At 45.4% G+C, this 15,036-nt stretch overlaps 1 protein-coding gene across 1 annotated transcript in view; it reads left to right on the top strand.

Annotated features, from left to right (window-relative positions):
• The first annotated feature begins 1,830 nt into the window (after positions 1–1,830).
• Positions 1,831–15,036, top strand: part of LPAR1 (lysophosphatidic acid receptor 1) — a 77,017-nt gene continuing 63,811 nt past the window's right edge. The window contains exon 1 of the mRNA XM_059833839.1: positions 1,831–1,856. The gene's annotated coding sequence lies outside the window, so the exon portion shown is untranslated. The remainder of the gene's footprint in view (positions 1,857–15,036) is intronic.

Raw genomic sequence — 15,036 nt, forward strand, 5'->3', positions numbered from 1 at the left:
AAAGACATCTTAACTGTAAATGCCCTGAATTTTTATTTTTTGATTAAAAACACCAGAGGTACTTTCCAGGCCCAGACTGAAGAGGAATTAGATGTCTAACTTTTCTGGGTCTGTATGACTAATCTTGCAGACACTCAGCTGAAACCGTATGAACGCTGAGAATTAAATATAAATATATCAATGTGTGTACATGTTAAGCATGTTTAAGATTTGAATCGATTCACAAAATTGAGCACATGGAACTTACGTGGTTTGTTCTGGAAACAGACGTTTTTCCAGGCTGAAGGATGTGAAAACTACTTCCCTATCTAATGCGATTCAGTACATCTGTGTGTGATTACACAAACACGTTTCAGACCGCGGAGCAGCACAGCCAAGTCTCATAGAAGTTACATTCATTAAACTTTGTCGGACCACGTGATCTCCCCTGGACCTCCAATATTTGCCTGTTTCTAAGATTTACTGAAGATTCCCTATATTTTCTAGTTAGAGCAAGAGTGGAGGACTGAGAATTAATTATATTAGCCTTGAATAAATGACAAGTCACTGTTTCAGGGCTGAGCAAGCATGTCTGAAGTCACTAGCAAATCAAAGCAACTGAACAAACATCGCTGCTTTAACTACATTGGTTCACTGAAGGTGGACTCAGAAATACTTTTTTTTTTACTGTGTGTCATCGTTTTGCCTCCATATAATTCCATCTCATGCACAGATCAGCCTTTCCCCGTGAGTACAGGACTGCTATTTTCCTTCAAGCGTCAGTAGCTAGAATCACTGCTGAGAAGGTCGTAACCAGCAAATCTGAGTAACCATACTAGGTGAGACGTTTTTATGGAGGCTAAGCAGTGGTAATTCCCAATTTGCAGATGCAGTAGCTCTTCCCACCAAGCACCTTCATACCTGCACTGTCCCACTGAAACATGTTCCTGCATTCTTGGGGTGGTAGGTCTCTGAAAAATTCCTCAGAAAACACAAGGAGTACTGTAAAAGAGCTTGGTCTTTCATTATGGGCTTTTGTACTGCTGGAGGCATTGCTGGCTTGTATAGCTGTAAGTAATCTCTCTAGAAATATCTTTACAGGGGTGCAGGAACGCCTAACCATTTCAGCCGCTGAACACTAAGTGCTGTGCAGCATACAGTGTCTTTTCACTTGATGCATGCACATGCAAAAGTGGCCTCTAGATGCTACTGTAATGCAACTAAATCAGACCATTTCACAGTAAAAACTGATGGCGGGGTAGAGGGGGAGAGAAGAAGTAATTTGAACCTGGTTTTGTATAGTAAAGTAACTCTTCTAAGTCTGGAAAAGTATCCATTGTGCAACCCTGCCCCTTTCCAGCTATAAGGGCTTGCTGACCCTAGAGTCTGATTTTTCCTATAACTGGGGCTCACAAACGGTTCTTGCCGACATCGGCAGGAGGTCCAAACACTTTCGCAGGAGGAGGAGTCCTGTTGCTCCAGAAACATCTGCACACCGCCGCCGAGCAGCCTTCGCCCCGAAACCCCACAGCCCTCCCTCTAGGTAGCGTTGGCGACCGGCCGAGCTCTGCTCTGAAGAGCCGGCCACTGCGAGCCCCGCGGCCGGGAGGAGAGCGGGGATGCCGGCGCTCCCTGCGCGCCGCCCCGCTCCCCGCCTTCCCCCGCCGGGGGCCGCCGGCGGGGCAGGAGCGGGGTCCGGCGGGGCGGGGCGGGGCGGCGCGGGGCGCACCTGGGCCCCCGCCCGGCGGAGGCGGGCGGAGCGGGGGCGGAGGGAGCCCGTCCCTCCCCCCCATCCATCCCTCCCTCTGTGCGCGCCGGCGGCGGCGGCGCCGCGCTCCGTCCAGCCGCGCCCGCGCAGCCCCGCGCAGCCCCCGCAGGTAAGCGCCCCGCGGCGGGCCCGGGGAGCGGAGCGGAGCGGAGCGGGGCGGGGGGTCCCGCCGTGCCCGCTCGGGAGAAGGTGCCCGCGTCCCCTTCCCCGCGGGCTCCGCGTCCATGGCGCCTTTTTTCCTCCTCTTTTTGGGTGTTTTCTCTAGTATTTCTGAAACTGGCGCTAACTTCCGCGGGTGTGCGAGTACTGTAGGGAGGAGGCGCGCGTTTGCCAGCGGCAGGGTCCGGCAAAGGACTCGTTAGAGTTGGGCTTTAATGGGCCGTTGGCGTCGGGTCAGGCTGCTGTTTCTGCCGGACTAACATCTCTGAGGTTGGCCTGGAATAAGTAATGGACACTTGTTTGATTAAGGGACACTAACAGTACTGCCATTGTTCGCTTACTTACGGCCTGTCCTGATTTTCTTCCTTCCTTCCCCCGTTAAGTCTCTTCGGATTTATTTCTACCAAATTAAGGCAGTGGAAAAAGTCCTAGCTAAAAAAATGGTTGCCACCTCTCTCTCCTGACTTCCTCAGTCCTTTGGACGAAGAGCCTGCTAAAGTCAGACGGGAGCTGTATCCGTGTATCCATGGTGTTGACAAAGGTAAAGGACAGGGAGAGGATGAATGACAAGCACGAGGGTACGGATAGAGAAAGACCTGGAGGGTGGGGAGCAGGAGGGAAACTTTAGGACAAAAGCCGTTAGCAAACTGAAGTGAGAAGAGAGAGGTGGAACCAGAGGGACCAATTTTCTTCCTCTTGCTCCTTTCTGCATGTTCTTTTTAAATAGTTCCACAACGGGACACCACCCTCCCTCCCCCCCCCCCCCCCCCCCCCCAAAAAAAAGCTTCTTCCTAGGAAATGTGTGAAAAGTTTTCTGTATAGCGCTTCATCAGAAAAATGTTTGAATGTCTGAACTTCTTTTTCTTGTGGATTTCTCTGTGAAACAAGCTTACACTTTTCTGATTTCAGTTGTCGGTGAATAAATTAGAAGCTGCTCAAATCCTTCCCCCTCCCTTTTTTTTTTTTTAGTTCCTTCTTTGCTGCAATTTTTTTGAAGATTCAAGGCAAAATAGCTTGTGGGACCCTCTGTAGGCAACCTGTGTTCCCAAAGTGTTGGGGAATTGGGGTAGCTGTAGTCTTTTACTACTGACAACTGCTGCAACTCTATCTTTTCAAAGAAAGCCTCTTGCATGCTAAGTCAGGTTTGGTGTGTTGTACCATTTGGTCTAAAATGAGTCACTCTCAGGTCTGAGAGTCATGTTTCAATTTGGCAGCCAGGACTGTGTGCCGTGCAGCCTGTTACTCTTGTGCGAGGATGGGGTATGCTGCAGTACTAAAATAGTACGTGTTGGCAATTTCAGCAGTGGACTGAAGCGGTACTCTGTGCACAGGCGTAAGTGAAGTTCTGTCCTGCGGCTTGCTAATACTGGCTGTAGGCGTGCCGTATGTTTCTCCTTAACTGATATGTGCTTGGACTTACAAAGCAACTTGATAGGCCTGTGTTTTACTGTTGTTTTTATTAAATATTAACTACACAAAATCAAATGCTGTCTTTCTCAGAAAAGATTGACACTGTCTCATCCTGTGCAGTTGTACATGAGCTATGGTTGTTCTGTCTTTTCAGCTGCAAATAACTAAGGAAATGTTATTTAGGAATACTGGGAAATACGTTTCACGCTCAGTATGATTTTGTACTTATCACTCCCTATTACAGGTTGCATAGTTAGACCCTTGGCTGCTATAAACCTTGTTCTGAGAAGTTACCGGTAACAGTGCTGGTTGGAGAGACGAAAATACTGACCGGTGTCTGCTTTCTTTTCCTCCCCTCTTCAAAATAAATATTGAGGGTGGAAAGGTTAAACAGCTTCTGAGACAAAACATATGGGAAATGCAAAATTGAAGTAACGCTACACTGTGTACCCAGCTATAATATGTGAACTAAACGTGTGAGTAACAATCTTATCACTGTGTGCAAAGATACTTACGGCTGCGTAGTTTTCATCAGTAACTCTGGCAGACTGTAACTAAAATATAATGTGGGGAATCCGGGGTGGGGAGGGGGTGTTGAAGAAAGTGTTTTGCTCTGGAGCTGAAACTTAGATAGGACTTACGTAGGGTTGGCTTTCACGTTGCGTGACGAGCCTTTAATAACACCTTAATGAATAGTTAATAGTTTCTTAGTAGCCTCTCCGTATTGAGCTTGCTTTCTCCGACATCCAGAGGTTTAAACCGAAAGGCAAGTGTTTTTTCTGAGTAGCTTTTGTCTTTGGGAGACCACCACCATCTTACCTTTGAGTACCCAGCAGTTTTGTGCATTAGCTCTCAGAGGTAAGCTGCCTCCTCCAGATGTCTGAGGAGCTGGCTTGGAGCACCTCTAGGTGGTGACCAGCCAGCACTTGCTGGGCGCTCTTACCGTGTCCTCTTCTGTGGATGTGGCTTCTTTATTGTATGGGCGCAGGGGAAAACCCAGTGCAGCCCTGTCGCCGACAGGGATGGATGGGGAGCTCTCACAGCCATTACTCATGGTCTTGGTGATGGTCCAAGGACACCTAGCAGAATCTGAGAGCGGGAACAGGTTGTACTGCGAGGCTGTGGTCCTTTTTGTTATCATTTCTCCCCCCACCCCCCCCTATTGGAATTTGCTACATTTGTGGGATTTCCTCCCTTTCATAAAGAAAAGTGCATGTAATATAAGGGACACTTAAATTCATTTTAAATCCATCTAAAAGGGTTATTTGAACTGCAACTGCTACAGGAAATACTAGGGAAAAGAAGCATATGACTGTTTTACTGAAAGGAGGATAGAGCAAACAATATTTGATCCCTTCAGTGTCTTTAGTTTGTGGATTAGTTCTTTATATGTAGTGTATTTCACTGCTTCTTCCTTCACAATGGGTTACCATTTTTTTTTAACAGTTTAGTAGTAGGAAAAGAAAAGGAAACAAACTTCTAAAAAAGTAAGCAGTGTGGTTGTAAAAAAATAAACAAAAACACAGAAGTTATCAAAACACAATGCTAATAGCTGAAAAACTATTTGCACTCTTCTTCTTTTTTCTTTTTTTTTTTAATTCCTCTGTCCTTTTCTTTAAGGTTGCTTTCCCTTCAGGTAAGGTCCCTATCTGAAGTCTTAGGATTTAATGATAATTTGAAGGGAGAACACTGCCCACTGCTCTCCAGAAAGGTCTGATCATAAGGGACTTGAGGTGGTAATGGCTTGAACTGGTGGTGATTATGTAGCATCCCATGTATATTTCTGGCTTTGCTTTTCTGTGTGTCGCGAGATGATACTGCAGAAATGTGACACTCCTCAGTGGTGCAGCATTAGGGGTGAGGTTACCCATTTTGTGTTTTCCATGAGTTTCCTTCATAGCTAACTCAGAAGCTTAAGGCTTCGTCCATGGCCCGTAGATGTCAATGGTAAAATCCGTATTGGCATTGAACAGCTTTGGATCAGGCACAAGGCTGATGTGTTGCTTTGACAGAAATAGAAAATTATTCCCAGGGCAGACAAAAGCATTATCAAGGGAATAAGAGCTGTTGTTCTGCTTACATTTCAGGGGACTTGAATTTTGGGTTTCTTCATTCATCTTCCAAGCTTAGTTGCTTTAAAACAAGTAAAAGCATTGCCTGTGCATTCTCACACCTTCATTGCCATACTGAAGCAAATGACAGTGAACATCTGAAGCAGGACTGGTGCCTTGTTTTGGTTTTTTTTAATGAGGCTAGAGGAGATTTCTGAGAAGTGCCTGCCTTTGTGTATCCAGATGTCTCCTTCTCTCATCCATTGCTGTTTCTTGTCTGCCTGACACTCTTCCCCCACACCCGATCTGATTAACAGCACACCTGGCTTGCAAAGTCTTGGTCATTGTTTGGCTGAAGGTTGCACTCTGGGATCAGTTTCTATTTTTTAATGATTGGTGCCTCTTATTCTTGAAAATGTAGTTTCTATTTCTGCAACATTTAGCACCGGTAAGGAAAAGAGCCTATTTAGTGCCAGTTTAGGTAGTGTATGTGTGTCTGTATCCCACATGGCAATTCCATGATTACTGCATTTCTCTAACGAGCTCTTGAAAAAGACCTTTTGAGATGGTTAAGGCATTGCATTTCTGTATAGAGGAACAATAGCCTTGCCCAGATCAGTGCAAAGTCTCCAGAATTTCCTGACAGGCACAGCCTGGACTAGTTTGTTAAACACATTTTTCTCAGTCCTACATCTACTGCTCCTTCTTGACCCACATAATGTAGGCAATTATGTTAGTGCACATAAACGGGTAAGCATTGGCACATTTACCCCAGGGTAGAGAAGCATTTCTTCTTAAAAAGAAAGTGACCCTTCTTCCTCTGCTTCTGGCAGACGAGAACAGCCACAGACTCGCATGGCCGCTGTGGTTCAAGGAGCCTGGGTAAGGCACGTGGTGCCCCTGCCAGCAGCACTGCTGGGGGGGCAAACCATGTCCCTCCTCCTTCAGGCCACTCCTGGGATGAAGAGCCTGGATGGTGTCCTGGGCTGGGGCGTGTGGAGAGTGCTTTGCTTTCCGAACACCTTGAAGATTATTGCTGGTGGAGTTGGATGATGGCCTGGCTGTTGTTCCTGCTGGGGAAATGGGAGGTAAATGTTGCCCCTCACTGTTTCTCACCCACGGATCACATCGTGGTCTGCTGCTGAGGTGGTGGTAAATAGCATGGATTGATGGCAGAAGAAATGCTTCCAGTTGCAAAAGTGGGAAGGCTGCATCTCTTTTAGGAGGAAACATGTTTTGGGGGCACAGGTACTGTATTGGTGAGAACTGCATTACAGTTTTGTGCCAACTGCATTATTTTTATTTTAAATTACTTTAACTTGAGAGGCATTGGAACTGCTTTGTTTTTTTTGGCTTCCACGTGGCATACTCTAGATAAAATATGGAGGTGCTTTTACCTTCTATTTAAAAGTATAAAGGTGCCAAGCATGCGAGCCTAATATTATCTTTCTGCTTTTGCTTCTGACTGTGAATAGTAGGCAGATATCTCCTGAAGCGGATTTTTGAAACTGCTGGAAAAAGTGCTGATGAGTTTGATAGTTGTATATGATGAACTTCAACTCTCTGTAATATGCCACCATAAGGCCTACACACCATTTAGCCTTTTCTTTAGGAATTTACACGCCACAGTGACCTAATGAGTCGGGTGAATTTCACAGGCACTCTCTAGACAGTACATCGATTTCTTTGCCAGCTAGAAAATGTATTGCATACTGCAGTGCTTGCAGGAGCAAGCAAAAAAGCATTGGATTGACATCAAAGGCAAGCTCTTTCTGTACAAAATGCTGGAGATCTTAAGAGTGGTAAAAATCTGGCAAAGGAAATGCATACTGTTTTTCATTGTAAGCCCCTTTCCCTCCCTCCTCCCCCTCTTTTCAGGGCATGTATGTCAAACAGAAAATGGTGCCAGTACATTATTTATGGGAGCAGTTTGCAGAGACTTTTCTTAGAAGTTCTTTGTCCATTTGGGGATGATCGTTTTCAGCCTAGATGGAAAAATGTATGAATAACTAAAGCAGTATCCTTTTTTTAATTGTGACAAGTTAGCTGCATCTCTGTTTAATGCAAAAAAGTGTTGGATGAGTATTGAATGTTTACTGCATAGAGAAATTTGTATCTTCTTTGGATGGGTGGGTGATTATTGAAGAACACTGTGCTTAACACGAACTCCAGCAAAGACTTACTGGTATCTGAGAAGTCAAGGGAGATGCTGTGCGGGTCACGTCTATTTGTTAGGTGGTTATACTTCAGGTTGGTGCTTGCAGGCAAGGAGAAAGACGGCTCACCTCTCAGGAGGAGATAGCTACATACCTTGCAGGCATGGCAAGTGTTGTTTTGTCTGTTGCAACGGGGCATTGGTAAAGGGTCCATAGCCACTGGATTTCACTAAATGTTTAGTCACAGATAATGCAATCTGCTTTTGACCCATCATGGACATCAGACCTGCAGGACGGTGTCCCGAAGCCTTCAGCCACTGCTGGTGATGGAGCGAGAGAACCGGGGTGGTGTTAGGTAGCTGCAGTGTGTGAAGGGCAACGTGCCTTCCCCTTTCCTTCCCATCCCCAGCCAGGCTGCAGGTGTCAGCAGGATGCTGGTGCAGAAGAAAGCCCAAGTTTGCTTGCTGCTCATTTCTGAATCGGCTTTGCCGGCAGTGAGCGAGGTGGAAAGGCTGATCCGGGCCCCAGGGATGCCACCGGTGTGGCGGTCGCTGTCTCTTCAGCTTTCTGCACAGCAGCCTGGTGGGTGGTGAGCATCTCCGCTCTCCTGCTGCCTTGGGGCAAGGAGAAGCAAATTGTCGAGCAGCAGCATCAGCTACAGCTGCTGGCCCTCAAATGGCTGGCAGAAGTCCTCCTTGGTGAAGGATGGGGGTTAATATCTCAAGCTGTGTCAGGAGGAGGTCACCTTGCCCCTAGAAGGGGCACTGGCACTTTCCTTGCACTGAGGGGGACTGTGGTGGTAGTTACTGTGGTCAAGACATGGTATTCCTTCAGTTCCTGGGCCCGTATCAGGTGCTCACTGACTTTCTTGGTGGGATCCCTTAAGGTGGATCACAAGATTTTAGCAACACTTAATCAATGATTAGTTTAATATTTGCAGAGTGAGTTAATAGAATTTACTACAATCACAACAGTGGCTTGATTACAGATTTGGAATTTTAGTATTATACTTGCTATGCAGTACTCAGATTGATTCACATATGCACGCACACAGACACAAAGATAAACGTGTATGTACAAAGGTATACCTGCTAAAAATTCCCCTTGAGTTCCGTGAAATAGTCACTTCAAATGTCTCAGCATTTCCCAACGGATGAGGGTTGAGCCTTGAGGAGGAAAGGGCTTCAGCCCCGGTCCTGTCACCAGCTTTCAGCAGCAGTCATCCGAATTTCACAAGCTGGAGAGTTCACGAACTCTGAGAGGCGTCCCACTCGGAGGGGGATGCTGGTCACAGCCCGCTGCAGTCCAGGAGAGCTCTCAAAGGGTTTCGCTTGGGACCACTGTTTATAGCTTTGTAAGATGATTGGCTTTAGCCATCAGCAAATTATTGGAATTTCAGTAACAATGATGTTGTTCCACTTGGGCTACAATCCAGATAAGGAATGTTCCAGAGCTGTCAGGGGATGATTGATTATTCCATTATTCTGGCTCTCATTACCCGCCTCGGCCAGGTAACAGGAGTGCTCGGTATGGTCAGTGCTGCTCCCCACCTTAGCCATGCCAGAGCTCCTGGTCTGGTCAAGGGGTGCTTAACCGCCCAACTCATTGCACGAAGACCAAGGCTTAGTTGGAATTCCTGAGATCGCAGAGCGGCCCGGCGGGGTGGGGGGGAAGGAATGCACCACCAGTTTTCTTGTGGTTACTGTGTTTTTTCCAATCCCTTATTGTGCAGCTGTGATGTCACTTCTTGGGTCCTTGCACCTTGAAGATTTTGTCGATATTTTACAATTTTCAGTTACTTGTAACCAAATATGAAGTAGTAGCAAAGGCTGGTGGAGGGGGGTGTTTGCTTTTCTACCCAGACGTTTCTGGGCGCATTCATTGACACTCCAGTTAGAAGTGAATTATGTACTTCTTGTGCAGTTGCTGTTTCCATGCCTATTGTGACAAGTATTTTTTCAGCTATTTTCTGTAGAGACTGGGTCAGTAGCTTTACAAGATATGTACAGTCCTGAGATGAGCTGCGGTAGAAATATGTTGCTTTGATGTAGTAATGAAGCTGTAATGTAGGATGTAAAGGGGCAATTTGGCCACTTTGCCTCAGGTTGTCCTTATAGGATTAAACTTTGTAGTACATTTCTGTAGTTGCCTGCTAGTTTTGAACATTTATAACTAATTATTGACATGCAAAAGCGTTTGGGAAATTGGTAGGGGAATGTGCAATAGACCAGAATAGATTCAGACTGATGATGATGAGCCTGTAAATCCCAAAGGAGAGTGCTGCACAGTAAATTCTGTATTGATACTGCGTTGCATGTCACTGACTATTGCACTTGGAAGATGTCTTTGCAAATGTGTACACAGCTCTGCTGAAGTATCTGATTGGCAAATTATTGGTACAGGAGAATAACTTGAATGTTCCCTGGGTCCAGGCTGAGAACGTCCCCGTACACTACTGTCTTGTCAGGAGGAGCCAGCCAAGCTACTAAGAGCATGTTGTCCTATATGGCTCGGTAACACCTAGGACCTGCTAGCAGTCACGTTTGAGCATGTGATTACCATCAGCATAAGCATTAGATTCGGTCGAGGAGTGAAGCCTTGGCTTTTGGTGAAGGATTCTTCGGGGCGTTCAGCTGTTCCTATCCACATGTCCCCCCCACTTACTGCTACGCTCTTGCAGACACAAGGCCAGTGCTCCAACAGGGTCACTGCTCCCTCGTTCCTCTTGTCAAGGAAACAGGCTTCACCAATTGTTTTCCTGAGATGTTGCAATGGGGTAACCAACTTCAGGCAAACTGATGTCTGGATAGGTACCCGATGTTCAAGGAATACCATCTTGAATGTGATGTGTTGTAGTTGAAAGATACCATTATAAATGCCTATGGAGTTTAGTGGTCTTTTGCTTGCTGTCCCTCCCAAAATGTGGCAGACGTGGACAGCAATGCTGCGGAGAGGAGCCAAGGGTGCCTTTGACCTGCCCTGAGCGCGGTTGTGCGCAGGGCTTTGAGAGCTGTCCTGATGTGGCTGGCAATGCATCAGGTTCACTTTGCTCCTCCTAAAGCTTTGGATGGACCTGATGAAAACTTCGCCTCAGAGCAGTCCATCTCCCCATATGGAAACCTTGCAAACTAGAGAAGACTTTTCTGAATTCATCTGCTTGCTCCCCTAGTCTTCCAGCTTCTTGTTTACGGCAGTTGCAGTGTCCTATTTCAAACACCCCGTGCAAGTGAGACTGGAAGCTGACTGAGACGTCAGGGTATTACTGTGATCACGGCAATTCTGGTAACTAGTGAATAGACTTAAAACAGGTCTCTAGAATTAATGCAATTTTGCAAACAGTTGATAGGAATAGCATAGCTTAGTGCCTGGTTCTCCAAGAAGTACGGTATGTTTCTGTTCCCTGCCTTGGGTTGCTTACGTTTCACAAGCAAAAGCATCTTAAGAGGTTCAGCCTAGAGGAAAAAAATGCAGGGAGAGATGTGCATGCCAATGACAACCTGATGACAGGAGGGAATTACATGATTGTCGAACACATAAATGCCTTAAAACTAATACGGCTGAACAAACACTTCTGCCATGGTCCTGCATATTTCTGTCCTTAGCATCTCCTCCACAAAGTTTCTTACAAACAGAAGCCCGTTGCCCAGATTTTAATGACAAAGTTCTTTGTTGAGAGACTTGTTTACTGCTTTTTGAGTTCTCCTCTCTAAATTTTTCTAAATATGCCGTGAAGACTCTGTGAAGGGACTCTTGGTATGATTCTTGTGGGAAAGATGTTGCTTTTTCCTTCAGGACAGTGGCACAAAGCTGCGGGAAGGACTTCGGCGTTGAAGCCACGCCCTGGTCCTTCGTGCTTTGCTTTCACAGGCATGTGGAAAAGGAGGGAGAGAAAATACTGACTTTCCTTGGAGCTACCAAGATGAGGTGACATTTCTGTGTCAGTAGCAAACTCGAACGCGAGGCTGCTGTGCATCTGCCTTCTGTAATTGTGCCAGATGTCATCCCGTGCCTCGTATCTCCCCCTGACCGTTCCGCTTGTGGTTTGATTAACTTCCCCCCTGAGACCCTGCAGTGGGGACTCTTGCTGGTGTAAGCTGCGTCTCCACTAGAGGGGGATGCCAGTATAGCTACACTGGGAAACTTTGAGGATTTGGTTACTTACATTGCTTTACTCGTCAGGGCTGGCAGTGTTGCCTGTTGGGTTAAGTGGAGCATCTTTGGAAGGAGGCTGCTGCGGGACCAAAGGCAGACGAGACCCAGCAGTGGCCTTACGCAGGGGCTGACCGAGTAACAGACATTGGGTTTCTCCAAAACGGAGTCAATTCTGCCAGCACGCCGTGATGCGTGTTTGTGTAAGGTTGGCTGACCTAGAGAGCAGCGGGAGAGGCCGAAAATCAGACCCAGCATGCCTAAGTGGGCTTTGTCAGGGATCAGAGGAGCTCTGCATGGGCCTTTAGCTTTGGTGTCGTGGACACAGCTGGTGCGTTGTGATTGTGGGATGCCTAAAAAAATCTGGTTTGTGGGTGGATTTCAGTACGTTCTCCTTTTGTGGCCTGGATCCCTTGGATGACTTAGTTTATTTGTGTAGTCACAAAAAAAGAGTCTAAGTGGTTCCTGAGTAATGCTTTATGGCTTATGCTTTTGTTGCAAACTGTCTTAAGGAGGCTTTGAAGTGTGTGTGTGTGTAATGCTTGTACCCATGATAACATGCACCAAGTTCCAAGGTGAGAGTTTGAGGCAAACTACTATTTAGTTTTGTTTTTCTTTTTCCTTTAAGAATAATCCATTGCTATTCAGTTGCACTCTTCTCCAACAGGATTGCTTTTTCTTCTTTCTTGCTCTTTAAAAGATGTGCAAAAGGAGTGTATCTGAAAAGTGGTGAGACGGACTAGATAGCGCTTGGACACTAACTTTTCTGTCACCGTATGTATTAGAAGATTTTTTGTTGTTCTGTTTTTCCAATGACTGCATTCTGCCTCCTGGCTTTTCATTTTCCTCTTGAATTCTTGGTACTCCTAAATATTCTGATTGAAATATTTATTGTTTCTGTTGGGCGGTATGTATGCTGAGGACCTAGTCAGTAATCACTGAAGTATGGTGTGAATTTACAACAACCTACCTAATTCATGTGACCTCTCGTATGCACTAAAAGCTTGTCTGCTAAACACAACTCAGAGTTAATCCAAGTCAATTCTTAAAGTGAGTTAGTCAAGCTGCGTGCTAATCCTCTGTGTTTACCTGCTTATTCAGATAGGCAGCAAGCTAAGTTGCATTAAACTTCACTTGATAATTGAGAGGGGAAGGGTCAGAGGGAAAGGTGATGAAATCTTGGTGTTTTCTTCGTCTATCTCCTTTCAGCGCATATTTCAGAACTGCTTTGCATTTATAAATCTTGAATTCATGGAATGATCAGCATGAGCTACCTGAGGCCAAAAGCCAGTACTCTGCTGCAGCTCTGTGCTAAGCATCCCTGACAGTTGCTGCTGCTCCCAGGATATTTTCGGGAGTGTGTTATACTACCTGATCATCCCTGAAAGTTGTTCCTCAAAAACACCAGCTGGTTGAGTTGGGATGCTGTAGACGGTGGGGAATACGGTGCAGACTGTGGGGATAAGGAAGCCCTTTCGATCTCTGCCAAGATACTAGTAACCAGCCCCGATTTTACAGCATGGACTCACAAATTCTGGGTGTATTGTCCCAAGCACACCAGAGACTCGCATGGTGGGCAAGAAGTAATTACCTTTCATTTGTCAACATTAGGATTTTTGTTGTCTTGAGCTACTGGGTTTGCTCCCCCTCCATCGTGGCAAGATCAAAGGTAGGATCTTATTTCTGGGTCACTGCTGTCCATCAGATAAGTTTGTTTGTGGCCTTGGGAAAAAGCAGTGACGTGAGAATAGGGAATTTAAACCCTGTCATTAAGATAATTCTTTCTTATTGTCAATTCTAAATTCTTTCAAACTTCATTCAGCTTAACTATGCAAAATACAGCACTGCAGAAATTGCCTGGAGAGCAGTCAGTTGAACTGATGCAGATGTTACAAAAATATTTCTGAAGCAGCATGACTGTTATTTCTAGTTTGAGGGGCTGATAAACAGTTACTGTGTCTGCATTGGTGCTGGCCTGAACCACGTTAAGCTGATGCCTTGCGGTCTTTAATGTACTTTTTTTGTGCGGGGTGGTTGGCAAATTTCTATTTCAGACAAACTTAATTAAACTCCTGTTTGCACACCATTGGTCGGGGTCCATGTAGGTCTATACTAGGATGGTACGCTTGTAATTTGGGGTTTGGGGTTTGGCTTGCTTAGTTGTGGACTTCTTGGCTTCAGCATTTCTAGATTATTGTATTTTGTGGTGGTTCATTCTGACTGAAGATTGAACATCTGTTTTGTGGATGCGGGGCGGGGGGGGGGGGGGAGGGGGGAGAAGTATTTGCTTTAACGCTGGCCCCCCTCAAAGCTGTTTAGAGAATTGTGACATTCCATTATCATCCAGATGTTTTTTATCTAGTGAAAAGGATATTGCCTGAATGTTTAAATACAAACTTGTTTCAGAATACTGCCAGCATACTACTACTTTTCTGAGTTTTCAACAAAAGGTGGACCATGTCAGGTAGAGTTAGGAAATGGAGTCTCTGTTGCTGATCCGTGGAAGTGTTGAATTGTATCACTTTGTTTTTTCTTCTTGGAAATAAATAATAAATGTCTGTTTGCAAGTTGTTGAGATGATAAGTTCTTGCTGCTTTTCCCGCTGAGGAGTGATAGCTGCAGAAAAGCATCCTGATATCTTTTATGGTGATTTATACAAGTGACTTCATTAAAGAAGACAATAGTAGGCAATGATTAGTAAGCAAAACAGTGATGAGAATGCACTGGGAGTTAAATTCTGTCAACTACCAGTGTGAGGCAATGCCTCCGTCTTGGCTCTGTGTTGTGAAAACTGCTTCTTGCAATCCCAGTGTTCAGAATAATTTTAATGAGCTGCTTCTTGCTTAGTTTTTTTATAACGGAGGAAGACAAAAGCATGCACCATACTTGCTTCTTTTACACACATCATGCACGCACAATGCTGGCAACAGTTAATGATGCATCTTAAATTATGAGCTATCCATGGTGACTTTGAACTTTTCTCCCTGTTTTCTCCCTGTTCAAATTTAATGTCTGTCAGTAGAAAGAAATCATTTTAAGAGAGTTCCAGAAACTGTCTTGAAATGACTTATTTTAGAAGTATTCGGTACTTCAGAAGTCATTACGATGAAAGTGCAGATTATGAAAACATTGTCATATGACAGCAGCTTCCTTGTGGTTGTGCTATGAGAGACCATCCACATTGTAGTTAACTTGTTTACATAAGCCTGAGCAGATTGTCGTTATTTTCCAGCAGTCTGTGTCTAGCTGTTTTTTCCCCCTCTTTATTTTCTGGTGATTCTTTCTTGAAGTTTAGAGTAGTGAGATAGTGTTGAAATTAGATGATGGCATGAATTATTGCTCAGGAGTCTTCCTAGTTCACTTT

This window comes from Gavia stellata, chromosome Z (genome assembly GCF_030936135.1).
Source record: "Gavia stellata isolate bGavSte3 chromosome Z, bGavSte3.hap2, whole genome shotgun sequence".
NCBI lineage: Eukaryota > Metazoa > Chordata > Aves > Gaviiformes > Gaviidae > Gavia > Gavia stellata.